The sequence below is a fragment of the Rattus rattus genome, chromosome 7, assembly GCF_011064425.1.
Source record: "Rattus rattus isolate New Zealand chromosome 7, Rrattus_CSIRO_v1, whole genome shotgun sequence".
Classification (NCBI taxonomy): Eukaryota; Metazoa; Chordata; class Mammalia; order Rodentia; family Muridae; genus Rattus; species Rattus rattus.
Genome location: NC_046160.1, coordinates 107,770,518 through 107,791,839, shown reverse-complemented (window position 1 = coordinate 107,791,839; position 21,322 = coordinate 107,770,518). Strand labels below are relative to the sequence as shown.

Here is a 21,322-nt window from a genome sequence, read left to right as displayed (position 1 = left end):
ACAGATAAGATTGTACTACTTCAATTTGGAAATGACTCTTGGTTACTATTCATTTGATTCTTTCTGAATGACATCCAAACTCATTTCACTCTGATACTAGAAAAGTCAGAAGATCAACAGCTATTCGGATTGGAACCAAAAGGATGAAAGATATATAGTTCTTTACCTGAATCTAAGTTTGAAAACTAGTTGGTGTTTAAAAGAAAATCCTGGCTATTTGCTGGGCTATATCCACTTCTTTGTAACCTCTTCCCTTTCGTTTTGTTCTGCAGTAGTAATTAGGCTTTCTGATTTCAGATCAACAATCTGCTTTGGGAAATTAAAAACATACTGTCTGAATTAGATGGTAGCCTTCTCTGATTCCTATGCCCATTCCCACCCTCGCAACCCAGCGTTTACTCATGCTCTGTGCACAGAAGAAGCAAGCGTATTTTAAAATGGCCTCTCTGAGAGCACATCACACAGAGGGCCCTGGGTATAAAATAGTTTCCCAACAATCTCATGGTCCTTTGTTGAGCAGCTCAGACATGAAGGAGAATATAGACACGGGGCCAAGTAGATGGCCTCTTGTTACCAAAATGGAATGCTCTTTGCACCTCATAAAATTGGCCATGATTTATGAGGAATTGAAAGAAAGAAACACAGTAAGCTTGAAAGAAATGCAGAGGGCAGACAAAAGGGAAAAAAACCAAACTGAATGCTCAATGGGCTGTGTAGGCCACACAGTCAATAAAGTACTTGCTACAGAAGCATGAGGACCCACAGTTGATCGCCAGAACCCAAGAAAAGGCAGATATGCTGACCTGTGCTTGAACTCTCAACAATGCGGAGGGGAAGACGTGTGTATCATTTTCCTTTGTTTGGGGCATAGCAAGCCTAATGTAATCAATGAGCTCCAGATCCCATGAGAGGCTGTCTCAAAAATGGCAAGCTGGACGGCGCCTAAATAACAACACTAGATGGGGTTAGATTTAGCTCAGTGGTAGAGCGCTTGCCTAGCAAACGCATAAAGGCCCTGGGTTCAGTCCCCAACTCAAAAAAAAAAAAAAAAAAAAAAAAAAAAAAAGAAAAGAAAAAAGAAAAAAAAATAACAACACTAGATGTTGGCCTTATGCCTCTACACACATGCAATGTGCAAAAGCATGCGTATGTTCACACACACACACACACACACACACACTAATACAGAAACCAACATACATATATGAACATAAGCACATATATCCGAAAAGAATGTTCCGAATTAATCTTTATGAAAAGAAGAAAGCAATACTTTACTAATTCCTTGTTCCTAAAATAGGTTGCTAAGTGCTATTTCCTTCTCAATGGATAGAAATCCATTTAGTTTTGATTGGTTGGGAGTCACTTAGCAAGCCTTTTGTCATGGTATCATCTGCTTTCCCCTTGTGCTCATGGAACATTCATTCACATAAGCAAGCGCTCTAGTTAACTAGAAAAATGGAGAATAGGTCTTATGAAAGCTTAGGATAAAATTACTCAAGCCAAGTGCACAAGTCAGATGCTTGTTAGAACTCTATCAGGGTCCCTGAATGCAGGAAGCCTTATATTCATACCTTCTGTTCCAATTTAGTTCATACCCCTTCCAATTTAGTGGGACAATGGGATGTGCACTAGTTTTTCAACAACTACCATTAATATTAGGGGTCAGATGACATGTTTTGAAGATTCGGAAGCTGTTCTATGCATGATATAGACTTTAACAGAAGTCCTGGCCAAAACACCATAAATTTCGAAACCATAAATAATCCTTGTATAAAACCAGCTCTCCTATATGATATAAATGTATTGGCATTATATGTCTTATTTGACCTATGTTATTGAATGTTTATGCCCATTTATTGACTTGGATGTTTGAATACTTGATCTTCAGTTCATGGAACTATTTCGGGAGGTTCAGAATATTAGGATTTTCTGGAAGAAATGTGCCCATGGAAGTAGCCTATGAGAGTTTATCTAGTGTGCTTTCTCTCTCATTCCTGTGTGTGATTCCAGATGTGAGCTTTCCACCGCTGTTCTTGCTGCTTTATCTTTATGATGTCATCAAGGTCTATAACCCTCTGGGACTATAAGCCCAAATAAATCCTCTCTTCTACAACTTATGTTAGCCATCAAGTTCATTATAGCAATAGGAAAGTAGCCAATATACTACTGGAAGAGAAATGACCCCCAATTGAGAAACAATGCACTGGGCGCGTAGGTTATGGGCCAGAATATTTCAAAAGTTAAGTTTTTTGGAAAGAGACATACAGAGCACTTATGCTACAAACCTGAGAACTTGAATTTGGCTCATAGTAGGGATAAAACTTTTTAAAAGAAGGTAGATACCCACATGTAGAGCTGCATATCAGTCACATATTTGAAATCATTTAAGTCTCCTTGAAACTCAAAGTCCCCCTTTAGTAGGTTGCATTAATTTGCAAATAGATTATAGGAAGAAGCCTTTGTTATTGAAAGGCTTCGTCTACTTTCATCTAATTTACAAAATCTCCTTTTGTACATTTCTGAGGAAAGTCTACAATGAGTATAAAACAGACATTAATAAGGAAATTTGTGAAAATTACTTAAAGTAAATCATGATCATTCCATACTTTAATATGAAATATGTAACATTCATTTTATCATTTTGGTTGAGAATAACTGTGAAATTGAGAGAGATTAGGTTTGACCTATGGTATTTAGCATGTCTGTAGTCCTCTGGGCCACTGTCTTCTTTCTGTTTAATAAAGAATTTAGAATAGAGAAAAGTCCCCAAACTGTTGTGCAGTGTTTTCCTCCTTAGCTGGAGAGGACAATATCCCCTTCTTTTTCTTTTGATTATCTTTGGATCCTAGGTATATGGCATGGTCACAAGTAGGCTTTTTTGAACAGCTACTGAGACACCATTTGGGAAGGATAGGGAAGAAAGGATTAAGGAGGGGGTGGGTTTTTGTTTTTTGATTTTGTTTTACAATTTATTTTGTTTTGTTTTCTGTTTTGTTTTTCTCTCTTTGGCTTTTGTTCACTCTGTGTTGTGGTTGCTCTCGGCTTGGGTTTGTTTTTGTTTTGTTTTCAGGCGAATATGCAAGCAACCTCAGTTGATTCTTTCACTGCAGACCAGTATTGAAAGGAAGCTTACTAAAGGAATTAAATGATTCATAAAGATGACTTGCTTAATGTACAAATTTCTTTGCCGTCCACTCTAATCCCAAAAATCTAAGTCACTTTCTCTATTAGATTCCCTGTCATAATTCACTTGTATTGGTATAAAAAAAAATCAAGACCAGGAAGGTTATATATGATAAAAATGTGTTGCTCACAGTTCTGAAGTCTGGAAACACCGAACTCCTGTGGTTAGGTGGTTCAGTTGTCTGCTGAGGGCTAGCCTCTGCTTCTGTGATGTCACTATGTCCTCTGGAGAAGATCAGTGTTACCACATCACAAAGGGAAGGAAAGCATGAAAACTGGAGATGGAAACACTGCAGGAAGCCTCTTTGAGGAGGCAGTTAATTAACAAGGGACTTCTTGCAAATGCCTTCACACTCCCTAGACTTCCATATAGATGCTACTGTCCTATTCATTTTTTTCTTTTTATTACTTCAGTCAAGACTTAATTTTCCAGTAAAAGTGGAAACTACACATGAATGTATTAGCAGGGTTTTTTGAAGTTAGTTTGATCATTATGCCACCATTTTAGGTTGTCACCTGGTCTATTTTCTTCACTTTATTGTAAAATTCGAAGGAAGTGCTATCTACATTATTGTGAAAATGTGGTCAAAAGCACTCTCCATTCTTTTAGCAGTATCAGCCTGTATTCAAGAACAGACTTTACTGACTGAACTTCCTTACTAACTGACGCGAGTCCTAAAATTGCAGTGATTGTAATCAGGTAAAATTGCAAGAATCATTAACCAAGTAGCAATTACTTTGAGAGATTCTAATGACCATCATGTTTAACACAAAAGCCCCTCAATAATGCATGAAGTGTGGGCGAGATGAGTTTGGGCTGGGCAGTCTTAAGCATATTTTCACAGAGAAGATGTATGTCAGAGGTCTTAAACGTCACTGTGAAAGACTAAACTGACCGGTTTATTTAGACCCAGCATATTAATGTCATTCTAAAATGCCTGCTGGGTATTACCCAACTGTCTTCTTTTTAAAAAGTAAGCAACATCCAAAAATCTGCATTGCACATACTGCAGAGACAGGGCACAAAAAGCCTAGTGATGAATTGTTCTTGTTAGCTTGATTGAACTGAAGGAAATCTGGAAAATTGGTGGAGTGGAGACTGGGTGTGTCTGTTTGTTTTGTTTTGTTTTGTTGTTTTCTTGTATAAGATTATCTTTTTGATTAGCAAACTAAGCAAGAAAGACGTATAATAATATCCACGTGGGAAGCCTGGTCAAATATTTGAGGGGCTTAGGTGGATCTAGAAAACTCTGAATAATGGACACTTTTACTGGTAGCTCCAAAGTGGCAAAATTGTTCCTCCTTCTGCCAGCAAACACCAGGCTCCAGGTCCTTTGAACCTCAAAGGTTAGGGGTTACACCAATGGGTAACTGGGGTATTGGGGACTTTAACCTCAGAACACAGGTCTGCCTCCTGGTTCTGTAGCCTTCACCTTCTAGGAGCCAGGCTATTGGCTGCCCACTCTTTCTCTCTAACTTACAGATCACACTTTATGCTATATTTAAACTTCAGTCATGTTGTGTGCCAACCCCCTAAGAATTCCCTATTTATAAAGGAATCTTCTATTCCTTTTCTGGAAAGCGGGAGTAATGTAGCAATACTCTCAAATCAAATACTAGGTTTGACATTGCTAATAAAATAGATTGTCAGTGGCTATTGCATGTTTGCCTCGTATTTTAAAAAGGTTGCTAGGAGGTTAGCTGATTTTCAATGCTTCTTTCTCTTACTGAATAAAACATTAAGAGCTATTGCCTTTTCTAAACACGCACTATTGCACGAGGAGATTATATTTAAATAAATCCAATTGGTTGTTGGGGAAGATGATTAGCACACCCTGGGAAAATAAATTGTGCTGTAACGAGGACTTGCCCAGTTCCTGTGGTGTGGGGGCTTTACTTGCCAACTCTGAGAGAATTCTGCAATTCTAGAGTCACTTAATCAAAATAAGAATCTCTTCTAAGACTCCTGTTTCTCAAAAGGCAAACACAGTGTACAGGGAAAGCATTGCTTTTAGCATTTCAAATTAAATTTACCATGAAGTTGTAATATGATTTCCCTCAAGTTCTTTTAAATTAATATTTAGTATTCTGTGTATGGTGTTAAAATTGGTTGTAATATAAGCTTATGAACAGATAATAGGAAAAATAGAGCTAAAGTGTTTGGTAGTCGATTTTGCTTCTGCCCTCTCTGAGCACAAGCTGTGTTCAGGACTCAAGAAGCCCCATGAATCGGCTGCCAAAAAAAAGCTGTTACCTCTATGCCAATGTATGACCCCCACATGGTTTGAAAGCCACAATATTAGATGCTCTATTGAAAGCCACAGTGGTAAGAAAATAGCTCAAAATGAATGAGTTGTTTGTTTTTTTTTTTTCGTTTTGTATTGTTTTGTTTTGTCAGCCAGCATTTCTACTAACAGACGACTCGTACTTGAGCTATGACAAATGATTTAAGGTGAGCATCCTTCTATGGGCACATCGCACTTCTTGCTTGAATCAATTTAGTTAAGCCTTTCATCCTGTGCATGCATACTATTGCATTAAAGGATGAAGCTGTGCATATTTTCACTGTGAAATTTTAAAATTCCATACGGAGGATAAATGATCATAAGCCTACTTCAGGTGTAGGCATACGTGCTAACAGGTGTAACTATTTCACTATAGGTTTCCAGATACAATAGGGTAGAGGTTAAATCGCTCATTTGATGACAACCTGAGCCTTGGGTTACACAGGTAAGAGATGAGTCAGAAAAAGTGTGCAATTCTATTCACCATCTCCCTATTTTCCGAATGCTGAGTGTGGCAGGGTAGAGTATTTGAAATGAATAGTCATGCTTCTCTTCTTGCTTTTGTGGCCCTCTCAGGAGAATTGAGATTTGTTTGAAGAAAGCCCACTTGCCTTTTATCTTGATAATGCTGTCAGTTCTGTTCGCTATTTTACTGTGCTCTTGAGTTTGGGAGTGTGGGATTATTTAAATTCACTCTTCAGTTTACTGACTAGATTGAATCTTTTTGTCAACAGGTACAGTTAAATTTACCTTTCTGTCTCTAAAACTAAGCAAGATTTCTATAGCATAGGAAACAAGACAAACACATTTCCATTGAGTTCTTTTCAGCAGAAACAAAAGCAAATATACTCACATTCGTATGCATAAGAAAAGATCTTTCTGTTTTGTTTGGTTTTGTTGTTGGGCCTTTGTGAAAGTCTTCTTATGGAGCCCAGGTTGGCCCAGAACTTGCTATGTATCCCATGCTGGCCCTGATTTTGTAAACACTCTTAAAGACTGGTATTATAGCCATGTAGCACCACATTGGGATATTGTCGTGTTTTAAAATTACTGCACACTTAGAGGTTAAATCCTTGTTTTTTAGTATGAGTAAGGAAAAGAAAGAAAGCAGGGAGAAGGAAAGAGGAGAGACAGACTTTTTGTGTGTTTGCTTTTTACATCTTTTAAATACATCTCAATTAAAATATTACTTCCTTATCTTTCACTTTGTTAATCTTCCTTGACTTACACTTGTTGCTAGTGTATGGATTGGCAGGAAAATTATCCATAAAAATGAAATTTTAACATGAGTTATCTGAATGCGATGAAAAATAATATTTTGTTTCTAACACACACGCAAGTACACACAGAGTCATATAACAATTACAAGTGGGTGAACATTTTCCTTGCCTGCTTCAGGTGCTTTGAACTTTTGTAATCTTAGGGATGCCATTTTATCCCTTTACGTTTCTCTGTTCCTCCTGTGAAATTGGTGAAACCACAGGAATCCACAGGCCGATAGGCTTTGGTGGTGTAACGGTGCAGCTCTGAAATGTGGCCCACCACTCACAGCACATCAGCTACTCGACAATCTTTAGAACTCATTTCTCGCTTACTCACCTGTGATAATGAGGCGGCCTTTTGCTTGCGGCTTCTCCATGAGTCTGTTTTCATAGGCATGCTCGAATGGGCTTTACGTTTGACAGTGGATTACTGTCAGAGTCAATATGTCCCAGCCTGTTGCACGCTATGTTCCGGAGTTGTGAGGTGGATGAGACACAGTGCTGTCAAACTAGACAGGAAGCTGTACAACAGGAAAGAATGAACTCAGTTTTACATCTCTTTTCTGACATGCTTTCATGATATGAACTTGAACCTGTAACCTGAGAGCCTTTACCTGTAAAGAAGAACTGAATGACCTCACTGAAGGAAGGCAGAAACTTGACCGAACAATTTTTTTTTTTTTGGCCAGTTCTTTGACAATTTAAACTTTATAACATGAATACCTCTCTCATACTGATTCTTTGTATTCATTTCGTTTTTTCTGTTGTGTTGTTGGTTTGGTTTATTGGCAGCATTTTCTAACACAATAGCCTTGAACCCAATAGGCTGACCTTGAACTCCTAATCCTGCCTGTCCTAGGGACTAGAATTACAAGTCTGGACCACCTCACTAGTTTATGTGGTTTGGGGGATCTAATCCAGAGCTTCTTGCATAAGGCAAGCCCTCCAGAGTTTCAGCTCTATACTTAGTCCTCCTATGTATGTATCTGTTTCTTCTGTATTGTGTTTAAGATCAAGTCATGCTGGACCATATGGAGAGCCAGATAAGAACCGTCACATAGAATTTTCTATACTTCTTAACAATATAATAGCACTAATCACAGAAGGTTGGGCAATAAGTACTAATATATTGTTGTTGTGACTGTGGAACTAAATATATTTTATTTTAATTAATACATTAATTATTTTCATTATTACAGTAATACAGAGTAGTACAAGAAAACCAAGGTAAGCTAATTCTCTAAACTTAGCACTGTATTTACATAAATTGAAATGAAGAAAGATCATTCATAACATAACAACATTTGACTTCTGGAGAGTACATAATTATCAAAGGGAATCAAGATATATGGATGCTCTGACATGGGGAATGATAACATACATTACTTACCAAATGTTTTATTGAAAATAATATATATGCATATCACTGTTATCTTGAAATATTTAAATTCATAAGTTAATTAAACTTGTATACTTATGATATATGATGGAAATATTTAAATGCTAACACTAAGTACTGCCTAATAATATGATACTATATTCCTCATGTCGTACATTAACATTTTTACAGATTTATTATTTACCTATTTTACTACCATTTATTTATGTGCTTATATGTTTTTATGTATATGTCTGAGCATGTGTACATAAGTGCAGGTACCCAAGAAGGATAGAAGATGACACCAAACCTGCTAGAAGTGACAGTTGTCCAAAAACAGCCCAACTTAGATACAGGTGACAGAATTCAACTCTTCAAGCACAGCAAGCTCTCTTAAAGCACTGAGCCATCTCTCCTGGCCCTGTTATTTATTTTTTAAAATATAGTTTCTTCTAAGTTTCATTCTGTTCTGTTAAAAAGGGATGTTCCTGATAAAAATCTCATGGCTTAGGTTCCTACCACACCCCATTCTGAGGACCTCTTGTCTCTGGTACCCTGGAAAACAGTGAAAGAAAGGGAAGGGTGGGTTTATAGGTGAGTTGCCATGTGTCTGCAACAAAATACTTGATAAGAGCCACGTGCTAAGTAAAGAGAGGACTCTTATGGCTTACAGTTCCCAGGACTGCACTCCATCATAGCATGGGATTTATGATGGCAGGAGGTAGCTGGTTCCATTGCACTTGCAGTCAAAGTGCAGGGGAAAAAAATGTACGTTTGTGCTAGCTTGTATTTCACACTCTCCCTTTTTCTAAACAGCCTGAGAAGCCAGCTTGTGGAAATTTAGGACCAATATTTAGGACTGGGACTTCTACCTTACATCAAAGTCCTCTGGAAATGCCCTTACAAACATGCCAAGGACAGTTTCCATGATGATCCTAAGTCCCTTGGAGTGGACAATGAGGACCAAGCATCACAATGGAGATTATTTTAGGGAACTCTTTGGACACTTGTAGCCTGTATACTCAAATTCTTCAATACCTAAAAGAAAAAAGAAATAAAAGGGAGGGACTTTGCAATTTTACAGACAGTTTAAAGGAATAGTGAACAAAATAAATGACCTTTAATGACATAAAAGCCAATATTTGAGATCTTCTGGTAAGATTTAGGCATTTTACTTAATAGTTCCATCTATTTATAATACTTAGTTTTTGACAGTGTAATTGAGAATCAAGTGCAAAATACAGATTTTCTTTAAAAACTTTGTTTTTTTTTCTACAACCATTTTTCAAAATCGGAGCAATTATTTTATAATATTTTACATTTTACAAAGCTCTCCTATAAAATATATACTGTATGGTTCTCACAATGAGATAGACGTATCCCTTGGATAACCGGGTATCTCTGGCTTGGTTTCAAAGTATTTTAGAATAATGGAAGTGAAGCTGATTTAATGTGCAATAATGATTGAATGATTAAAAATTTCCAAAGCAAAAGTCCAGGACTTTTCTCTTTGGCACTACACTCTCTCTGATCATTGTTGCATATGCTCCTAAAATGGTCGCTCTTCCACTGAAAGGGATTCTATTGTGCAGGCTTATACGTGATTTTGTTAGTTGTGCAAATACCTTGCATCAGGAAAGACTTCCTTATGAAACTTTGAAAGGGATAAAATCTCTTTCTCTGTCTCTGTCTCTGTCTCTGTCTCTGTCTCTCTCTCTCTCTCTCTCTCTCTCTCTCTCTCTCTCTCTCTCTCTCTCTCACACACACACACACACACACACCATGTGATATATGACTCTAAATCATTCCTCATTCTAGCCATTTCATGAATCATATTTGTTTTAGGGTTTTTTTTTTTTATTTACCTTATTTTAATTTTACTGGGCTTCACTCTTGCATCCAACCAAGATTGCCTAGTAGGGTGCTGTCCAGGGCAAATTTTCTTTTAAAACTGTACTAGAAAATATATTTTCCATTGGAGGTCAAGCTGAGATGTCCTTTCAACAACACCCCTCCAAGAATGTTCACAGATCACTACAAGGGGCCAGTTTTATTGACAGTTTCTTGGGGATGGGGGTTAAGCTCCCATAACTGTGCTTTCGGAGGTGTAGAGTCTGCAGCATGATGTAATAGCAAGCACTTGATGTTTTCTTCAGCTTTTTTCCTTGTAAAAGAAGCAGGTCTTACTGGAAAATCATTCTAAACAGATGTTCTTAACTCATGCTCCAGTACTGTTTCAGCTTGGAGTATGATAGGCCATTAGACATTCTTCACAGGGTGCCAAAGAGAGTCCTGATTTTATGCTCAATGCTTATATTCACAGTACAATGAAACTATTTATGGAGTAAGCTCTGACATTACTCACAGGGCCATCAAATTTAAGAACATTTAATATACCCAACTATCTATGAATTCTGCATTCCCTAAGCTTTTCTTCCATTAACGCAGAAGACAATATAATTAAGAGAATAAATAAATTCATAAAATATGAAAGGTTGAAAATGAACCATTAGTGCCTGCCACTATTTTTAGACTATGGTACAAAAGTATATCAGTGAACGCACATGTGCATTTTTAAATCTGTCAGTTGAAAGCCATCCAGAAATCTACTTAGATTTAGGGCACCACGCAGAAAAAATTGTCAACAAAATTACAGAAAAAAATAACTGTTAGACAATTCCTGGGTTCCTCCAGGAATTTTCAAAAACAGTTTTGCTTCCAAACACAGCAAAAGATCTTTCTCCACCTTCGTATTTGGAGCAAAGTATTGATTATTTGACTTATGGTCACATATATGACTACAGGAAGGAAAGGAAAAAACAAACAAACAAAAATTTAAATGATCCTCTGCATAAGAGAAGGTGTATGCTAATAGCTATAATAAAGATAATATTCTGATTTGAATAACCCCAAAAAAGAGTTGTGAGAAGAATATATGATTATGGATTATATTTTCAAAAAGTGTATGAATACTGGTTGTAGAAAGAATATAATTTACACAGAAATCCGTGTTAATTGGAGCTATTAGTAAAATATCACTGAGTTTATACTTGGCAATTAGAAAACAGCTGAAATCACAGGACAAGAGATGGAAAAGCAGAGGCAAGGGCAAAACTACTTGATTTCTGTAACAGACATGCAGACACAGTTGCATAAATGATAAGAATTTCTTCTAAATAAATGACTGAAAGTCTGGGAGAAAGTGGACCACAGAAGCTGATATTTTGTCTTCTCTGAGGAGTCAGCATAGTGGATGCGCAAAACTCTTGCTGATTCCTCGTGTCTTCTTTTTCCCTGATTTTCTCTACAAAGAAAGCAACTGAAATTTACAATCAACTTTTGGGGTTCCTCCAGGAATTTTAAGATACATTTTTGTTTCCAAACACAGCAACAGATCTTTCTCCACCTTTGTATTTGGAGCAAAGTGTTGATTATTTGACTTAGGGTCACCTATATGACTACAGGAAGGAAAGGAAAACACAAACACACAAACAAAAATTTAAAAAACTGGAGTTCAAAAGTCTGAGCTCGTGGGTCAGAGCTGACCACTGGCCACCTCCCTCCTTCATCATGCATTACCAATACCAAGCCATGAATTATTGTAGCTATGTCTTAAAAGTCCTATACTTAATAAGCAAATATACCCACTGACATAGTTCTGAATATAGACCTAAAAAAGAAAGAAAAAGAAAAACAGTAAAGGTGGGAAGTAGAGATGCATGGAGGGTCGTAAGGAGCAGGGGAAGAATCCATGGGGAAAGAAGGAAGCAAAAAAGGATAATGGAATGGAGAGAGGAATAGAAGGAAAAGAAGAAGTGAAGGAAGAAGGGAGGAGTGGAAGAATGAAGGGGATCATGAGAACAAAAGGGGAAGGGTAAAACTGAAATTTGTATTCTGTAATTCATCACTACCTGAGGACGTAGAGCTGTAAAGTGATAGACAATACTCTCTAGGTTTAAAAATTGTACCCACCTGATACCAGCTGTCACCGTTGCTTGTGTATCTAAATCACAGTTCACATAGCTAACTACTCTATCAAATACCTTTTGCTTCAAGAGGGGAGAATCACACGGCAGTTTCACAGAGACAATCTCAGAACAAAAAGGCAATTGAAATTGAATGTGGATGAATGGACTATGGGACTCCATTTGACTTAATAGCACATAAGTGAGTGGACAAGAATGTATTCACTAAGTTCTTCAAGGGTGGCAAAGAGAAGTTCAGAAAGAAGAGCAGTAACCTGAGATGCTGTAAAAGATGAAAAGACAGACAGGCATCAAGGTGGAAACTAATAAAGGGCCATGAGCACAGTAGGGAAGCCCAGTAGCAAAGCTGACTCTTTGGTTCAAGGTCAGCGGGGTGATGACATGAGCAGCCCTGGGAGCCTTCCAAGTACAATGAATACCAGAAATTTGGAGCAAAGACAGTGTAGTCTTAAAGATCTCTTCATGTTACAGAAAGTATTCTGTGGCTCTACTCTCTAATTCAGACATCACAACCACATCCCGATCTGAGATGGGTTTGTACAATTGAGAAACACAATTTTAAGGAAATTAGAGTAGTACTGAGTTGGGCTGCGCAGTCTGGAGCAGGAGGGGTACAGAAAAAAGCAGTGCGTGGACTGGCTTCAAATTGACAGCAGACTGTGAGAGACCAATGATCGCAAAACTTTGGAGATCAGGCTTTGGAGGACCCTAGCCACGCTCTGGGTTGGAATGAGCTGGGTAATCTCTAGAAAGCCACTGCTCCTGAGAGCTTTTCTAAAGTTATTGAAAGCAACAGAAATTCTTATTTCTACTGTGTGGTTTACCTGATGAATTTATTCTCTTTCGTGTATTTTCAGACTTCCTGTCTTCCTGTTTTTATGAACATAATTATGTACCCCTCAAAGTAAAAGCAACAAGTATTAGCATTCTCCCCTCAATACTTCCCTACCCTCTATATCCCTGTTTATTTCTACCCTCCCTCTTCTTCACACTCTCAAACATTTTGAAAAAAAAAAAACCATGTAAATATGTTCCCATCTTTGTCTTCAATTTATTCTAATCCCACTAACCATGGTTATTTTTACTGAAAACATATTAATTTAAATAGAATACCAGAACTACCAAGTGCAAAGACACTCCAAAATTTTAATTTTAATTGAATTATGATTTGGCATTTGTCTCTGTTAGACATTCTTTGGATGTCTGGTTTCCATTGTCTTCCAGGGAGAGATTCTCTTAAAGCCTTCCTCTTCCTCTCTGCCTCTGTTCCTTTTATACACGTTAGCAGTCCATTTTCCATATTTCTATGTTGGGACTGCCTAGAATGCTTCCTAAACTTCCTCTCACACCACTTGTCTGTGCTTCCTAAGCCCTTTCATTCAGTATCTTCAGTATTAACACTTGACTTTCTTACTTGTTGAAACAAGTTTTGAAAGGATATCTATTTGATCTATATTCATAGCACTATTGCGAGGTGGATTCCATGTTACCTGGACTTTTTTGAGGAGTACACGATGCTCAGAGATGTGAAATCACTTGCTCAAAAGTAAACAGCAGGTGAGTTACGAAGCTGGGATATTCAACTGAACCGTTATAGCTCTGGGGGTCTCTTTGTGATCCTCTATGTTATTCTGTCTGCATTATGAGTTCAGAAGCAGTTGCCCTTCTTCTTATGGTTATATTATGGACACTTAAACTGAAACTCTTTAGATCCATCCTCTTAAATCTATGTCCAAATAAAAGTCTTCATACAAGCTTCATTTATACGAGCCCATCTGTGTTCTCAAATTGATCAGGGGGTTAATGAAAACTTTTCTCCCCACCTAACCTCTATTTCCTCAGTTAGGGCATGCGTACCCCAAATCTACCTGATAACCCAGATCAGAACCTACTTGGACTTTGTTGAGTCCTATTTCACACACTCTCTTCTCTCCTACACTCTCTGTTTCTTATGAGAGATGATTGTATTACTTTTCAGTAGAATGACTGTCACACTCTCCTATATGGCCTGCCTTCACAAGACCCCTGAACTTTTCAGCCATATTCCCACCCAGCATTAAAACTCACTATATTCATGTTTCTAAGGTGCAAGCAATTATCTTCTTTTTTATTCTTTGATCTTTAAGAGTTTCCCAATGCACTGTTTTTAAAACTCTGAATAGTTTCAATGAGTTAAGTTAATCACCTTGGCCAGTGCCTGATGTCTTAACCTTGTCACTTGACCTACATCAGTGTATGGCCTCCTTTAGCTCTCCTTTAGTCACACTGTGTTCCCTCAGCCAACGTGGTCTTCCTTAGCTTTCCAGTAAGCATACAAACATGTTCCCTCTCGCATGGTTGCCTTATCCAGAAATTCTTAGAACTTCCTTTACCATATCCCTGCCTTAATACATATTTTAAATATGTAGCTATTATGCAGCAATTACAAAACTTGGCCCACATCACTAGTCCAACAGAATGAGTGTTTTTCAACTCCTGTGTTATACTGTGCTGCTTAGCCTCTAAGTACATGCTTGAAGAATGAATGAATATATGCTATTATCTTTTCTCGGGACTGTCATGTCAATTTGGTTAAAAGCTAGACTGTACAGCAGTCTCGGGGGAACACACATTAAGAGGTTAAGAATTGTTTCCTGAATCTCACACCTTCCATCAGTCCTGAAAACCCTCTTTCTGCCAATGTGTTTTCTCACATTTTGAAAGAGGGAATGCCACCCTGGAGACGTATTTCCCTTTGTGAAATTCCCTTGGCAAGTCTTCTGGAGAAGGGTGGAGCTGGGAGAGAGGCAGGACCACCCACATGCAGCGGCACTCAGAGATGTTCATTCCTGTCCCATCCCCTACTGCACCCATGTCAAGAATGTCCCAATGCCTGGCAGAAGCTGTGGATCATTGTTAAAAAGAGTATATGGAAGCCCCTGAAAAGGATTGATTTTTGTGGAAAGAAAATACAATCACATTTTCTGAAGTACAGTGAGAGAGGGGAAATTATTTTCTTTCTTTTGGAAGAATGCAATGGGGGGGTAAGAGTTCCATTTCTTCATGAAATTTTTCACATAAAATAAAAGCACATTTTATAATAACAGTAATCACAATGATCTTGTAGCTGTTATGACACAGATAGGTGATACCGTTACTTCATGAACTGGTACCCTTCTCAAAGAGTGAGTCAGATCATATGTACAGCATGCCTCTCCTTGTGTGGACTGCATACATATGGAGCCTATCTAATACAGTCAATATTCAGATCAGAGATGATGTTACAACTAAATAATGTTTAATTAACAATCACTATTATTATTTTTAATCATTGGTTTTTAATGTTTTATATATATATATAATATTATATGTTGGTAATCAAATATTAATATAATAATAGTCTTTTCAAAAATAATCTAATTTAGTCATTTTTAGCACTTGCTTTATGGATGTAATAACTAATGCCTGGAGCATCACTGGGCATATGTGAAGGTTCTAGGACTAGAGAAATTGAAGATGAAATGAAAAATGCAATGTATCCACTATGAAAAGCTCCATGATGTATGGTGCCCAAGCTGTGAGTATTGTCTTACCTTAGATTAATTCCATGCATCTGATTTCCATTTCTATAACCTTGAGACACAAGTGTTTTACATGCCAATATCTTGGTTCTCTCTCTCTCTCTCTCTCTCTCTCTCTCTCTCTCTCTCTCTCTCTCTGCATATATATATATATATATGCATTTGACTACCATTGACTATCATTATAAATAAAATTGAAACTAGTTAGTTCACAAATGCAGAACAACCTTTAAGCTGGTCCCTATTAAGTCAATATTACTCCAGCATGACTATGGAGAGCGAACTCCTTATTCTGCTTGTTCAACTCTCTATTTTTAAGGTGATGTAGAGTGTTCACCTAATCACCCACCATTAAGGAAGCTGTCACCATGAGCCTTGTACTATGTTAAGGTGGGAGAAGCATGCAAATGCTGGAGTCCCTGAGGCCAGATGTGCTGTGGTAAGCAATGGCTATGGTTTTGACCCCATAGAATCTGATTTTCCGTGGCTGAATAGACACCTCCATGGAGAAAGCAATCCCTGCACCTACACAGAAAGAATCTGAAGGAAATGAAAAAGGAGCTGAGAGGGATGAAACAATGTAGGGATCAGGACAGAATGATGAGGCAAGAGGAAAGTATGACGAGGGATTAAGAGCATGACCTATGTTCTAGTGAGTAGATGACGTGAAGGAAATGGAGGGTGTTCTCTGTGAACCCACAAGAACCACTTCAGTCTATATATATATATATATATATATATATATATATATATATATATATAATAACGTGTTTATCAGTTAACCAGACTACCAATGTGTTGTTTACCCCAGTAACTATACATAATTTACAAAGAAATGACCATGTTCTTTTTTGAGAAAGTCTTTCAGAAATGCAGTGTGAATTACTCTATGAGAAACAAGGCCTTGCATCAAGTATACAAGGTGAAAGAAGTCAAGGACATTAGACAGAGTTTTTAAAAATTACTTTCAGCAGGAACACTGGAGGTGAGTTAAAATAAAAAGCAACTTGTTTCATCAAATTGTTTTATTATTTTATAACTTGCTTATGGTACATAATGAGTATGTGCAGGATTATCCAAGCCTGGGTTGTGCTAAAGAATCAGAAGGGCTAAGGACCACAGAAGACTTGGATGCTAGAAGCAGAGACAGGCTTGGGGATGAAGATGATCCTGAGGTCATCGTTGCATATTAAAATTGTTCAAGATCAATTAAATAATTGAGTTTGCATGAGGACAAGCAAAATGCCAGAGTCCTGTTGCCTGTCTCACCTTGGAGGGTTCCAATATAAAGTAAGCAAGCTTTCTATGCTCTGCCTTCAATTACTGCTTAGAGTGCACTTTGACCTGACAAGCAAACAGGACATTTCACAGAAATCAGGAGAGCCTAAAGGAAAGCCATGTGTTCCCTCGAATAGCACACTGGAGCGTCTGCTTTATGATGCCCCTTCTACCAAACAATAGAGCCAGCTGTGGGAGTGCACTCAGAGAACCGCAGTCCTTTCCAGTTAGAAGCCTAGAGAAAATTATACCAAAATACAAATCTAGGTTATTTCCAAAGTAAATAGAATTCAGGCTAAAATAGAATTCCCTTTGCTTTCATTTGTGCAGAGGCCTCAATAACGTATAAATAGTTTCCTAGGGGAATTATCAGCATGTAGGACAAATGAATGTGCTTCAATAGTTGGGAAGGAGAACAGTGGACAAAGGGATGAAGTTAAGGTGAGAAGTGAAGAGAACGGGAAAATAAAAACAAGGGTAAGCAGGAGAGAAATAAAAGACAGTGAGGGAGTGACTCCAGGTACTAGGATATTTTGCATATGTTAATTATGAAATTTAATTTCACAGGTCAAGTCTGCTGGGAATCGAGTTCTATAATTACATCCATTTTGGCAAGGACAACTAGGCTTTGAGAAGTTATGTCACCTAAATCTCATCATTAGCCAAAATTGGAGTCAGACCTCTGTCACAGGTCTACATGTATCAAGCACATTTAAGTATGGGGGCATCCAAATTATTTCCATCCAGGCCTTAACTACCTACAATAGACATACTGTTGCTGAATCTGGAGCCCACCGAACCCCCCCCCAAAACTTGTTTTCTTAGGAAAGAATAATTTTGAGACATAGACTTTGGCTGATTATTTTACATATTGTATGTGAATAGAGGAAAAGGTGATTTCAAGGATACTCCCTCTCTTATTTCTCCACCTTACTTTTGTGTCTACAGAAAGCTGATAGAGTTATGGCGCTCATAGAAAGAGATGCAAAATATTCAAGCCCTCAAAGAAGACATTAGAGGAAGAAATTTTTAGGAAGACAAACATCAACTTTTATCTCAGAACTGGAAAGGGAAAGGACTCTATTTCCAGAAGCTTCCCAGACAGGACTCTGTTTCCCACTATTTGGGAAAGATTAATGAGTAACATCCCACCCTTGTCGCTGTGCCACTTTGAAAACACACTAAACGTGCTTTGTTTGGCTGCCCAACAGAGGAAGAACTGCTCGCACAGAACAAAAAGGGCTGCTGTTCGCCAGGAGCTATTAAGTTCTGGCTATATCAACACGTGCACTGTCAACAATAATCTTCTCCAAGAATCTATTCTTGTGGAACCTTGGGGGCTGAAGCAATATTTTATTGGCAGCCTCCCTAAGCCTATAAGTAGCAATGTGTTTTGACAGAAAGAAACGGCGCAATTCTCACCTTGCTTTACTTTCTTAGAAGATCTAAGGCTATAAATAAAAGCTATGGGCCACCCCAGCTTTCTTCCTTAAACCTGGGTGCTTCGACTTCCTTTAAAGATTTTGTTTTTCAGTTCCTTTAAATGAGTTGCTTCTAGCTTTCAGAACCGAACCTCTTCCGTGCACACATTTTGAAAAATCACAGCCAAATAAGTGCTTTGTGCCACAAGGTAACGTCTATTCTTGGGTGGTTGACCATCTCCTCTTGCCATCATACACAGGCTTTTAGTTTGAGGGAGAAAAGCATAGACCTCTATTTAAATTGGAAATGTTCTGATCTTGAAAAATGCCCGTAGCTTTAAAAAGGAAGTTGAAACACCATAGGAAATTAAATATGTAATGGATGGCTGAAACAACAGCCTACAGCACAGGTAGAAACATTCGACTGGGAATAAATCATTTCTGCTCATTGAGTGCAGCAGCAAGGGTAAAGGGCTGGAACAGGAGGTAGTCGTTCTTGGCCATAAGTTGCCTCTCTGTTGTGATCATGTGATTGGAAGTTCTACTTCATAGTAACATGCGCCCTCTGCTCTGAATCTATGAAGCATATGTTAATATATGGGCATAATTCCGCAAGAGCTGTGATAAAATCTATAGCTACAAACGAGAGAGTATGAGTAATCTGTTTCTCAAAGAGCATGTGTCCTGTGTAAAGACATGAGAACAGAGTAGTCTGAGAAGAATTGCCAGTTGTGTCATGGAAACAAAGATGTGTGGCATGTCCCTCACATGTGACTGTAGGGGAGGGTGAGGTGCTACAGCTGAGCTGTTTTTAAAAAAAATAAGATTTTAAAGCAAATATTAACATATATGAAGGAAATGCATATGAGATTTTAAAAAATTCCAGGCGACACTTAGTCAAAGATGTTCTCAGCAGTCGGGAAGAATGCCTGCGTAGATCAGCTGTATGGTCGCCTCAAATCGTAGGCTGTACTGAAATGAAATTCTCCTGGGAACTAAGCGAAGGCCTTTAGAATCGTAGAAGTGTCCACTTTTTCTAAATGTGTGATCTTGGGCACATTGCTCACACTTAAACATTCTTTCTGCAATATACTGCAAGCATCTTAGGTCACAGTGCTGATGCTAATGACATGGTTATAAAAAATTACTAATTAGATAAGAAATGTGTATTGCAATGTCCCCCCACATAATGTGTGATGCTGCTAACTGTAGTTGTGTATCTTGTAAATTATAGATTTCAACAATGTGGATGTTGTCACTCTCTTCACTCTGACATGACATCTGGTAATACTGGCGACCTGACCCAGCATAACATTGCAGATAATTGGCTCCTACTAGCCCTGGCGTGTAACCTCACTGTCATCTTAGTGGGGCTGCCCCTCGTGGATAAATAAAAAGGCAAGAGAGCGGCAAGTTCAGGGTGACAGTGCTGGGAGTCGGGGACTTATTTTGTCATATTAATTGATCTTGCAAACATTATTTGATGTTCACATTTGTTTGCCTTCCTACTTTTCCAATAAACGGATTGAAGCTGATGCTGTTTGAGATGAACTCAGCTTGTAATTGCTTGGTGCATCAAAGGCAAACACATGGCTCCACTTTGGTTCAAGTGATAAGCGTTTGCTGAGCACTGGCTATTTGCACACCAGGAAGCTAGATACTCTGAAGACAAGGCAACCTATAAGATGTTATCCTTTCCCTGGAGTAGCTGGAAAGACCAGTGAAAGCATTGGTGGGTTCATAAAATGACTATATCTATGAGCTCTGCACACTCACATAAACAAAAGGAGGAATGAATTCTGATGGGGAAAGCAAGATGGACTTTTCAATGGTAGCATATAAATTGGACATTAAAGGAAACCTAGAGATAGACCAGAAGACAAAATACATGATCAAAGCATGTTTTAACTATTAAACTTCTGGAGTAAGATATTTACGAGGAAATCCACAATAGCTGAATTTTGCTGTGCATTGAGAAAATGCTAGAAGCTTCCATGCCTTTATTTACTAAACAGGCACCATTTTTTTTCCATTTTTCAAATGAGTAACAAAAAAACACACTAAGAATCACTCAGTGTCCAAAGTATTAGACCCAATGGGAATAGGCATTGAATGTGGCTTCAAACAGTCTAACTGCACAAAATGATCCCCAGTCCATGGTAGGAGTAGCAAGCAGTGGGTATGGTTGAGACAGACACAGGTAGGGAGGAGAGGCAGAGAACAATAGCAGCTCATGAGAGCCTTGAATGCTAGGCTAAGAAATGCTATGTATAGATGAGAAAGCATGTGGGACATAGATGGAACTACAGCAAAAATGGACAAGTTAATGTATGATACTGCCATTGTTATGACATGGAGGCAAGAGAAAACATTGGGAACAAAAGAGGTAGAGAAAGAGCTTCTCTTTAGAAGAGTACACGAGGGCAGAAAGTCAGTCGGGTTGGAGAAACCACAGTCCCTGGATTTTGTTGTTGCTGTTGTTTCTTTGTGTTTTACTGCTTTTTTTGTCAACAAAAGCAATAAAAGTCCAGCATTAATCATCTAAATTATTAAATATTGACAACCAAAACAAACAAGCAAATGAACCACAATGGACCTAAGGAAGCATGGCTACCAATATCCAGATCGCGAATAAAAATAGGACAGGTGTCTTGAAAAACACTTGATTGCTATTTACGTTTAGACTGGCAAGCCATCTCAGCATATTATTGGTCTAGTAATATTCAGCCTGGTATAATTATACAAAATAATCAACATGTAATCAAGAAGCAAAGCGGTAGCTCGAAGATTTATTTCAGTAAGCAAAATGAAGGACTGAAGTCCGGGTTAGCAGCAGTGAGAAGAGGAGGGTTCTCAGAGGTTGTTAACACTAGTGCCAGCCAGGGACAAGAAAGAAGGCATCAATGACAACACAGGGCTGCCAAGCTTTGGAGATGTGCAGGGAGGTGGTCTAGTGAGACAGAAAA

The 21,322-nt window shown here is 38.2% G+C and overlaps 1 pseudogene; it reads left to right on the top strand.

Moving 5' to 3' along the window:
* The first annotated feature begins 7,177 nt into the window (after window positions 1-7,177).
* Window positions 7,178-21,322, top strand: part of LOC116906177 — a 37,369-nt pseudogene continuing 23,224 nt past the window's right edge.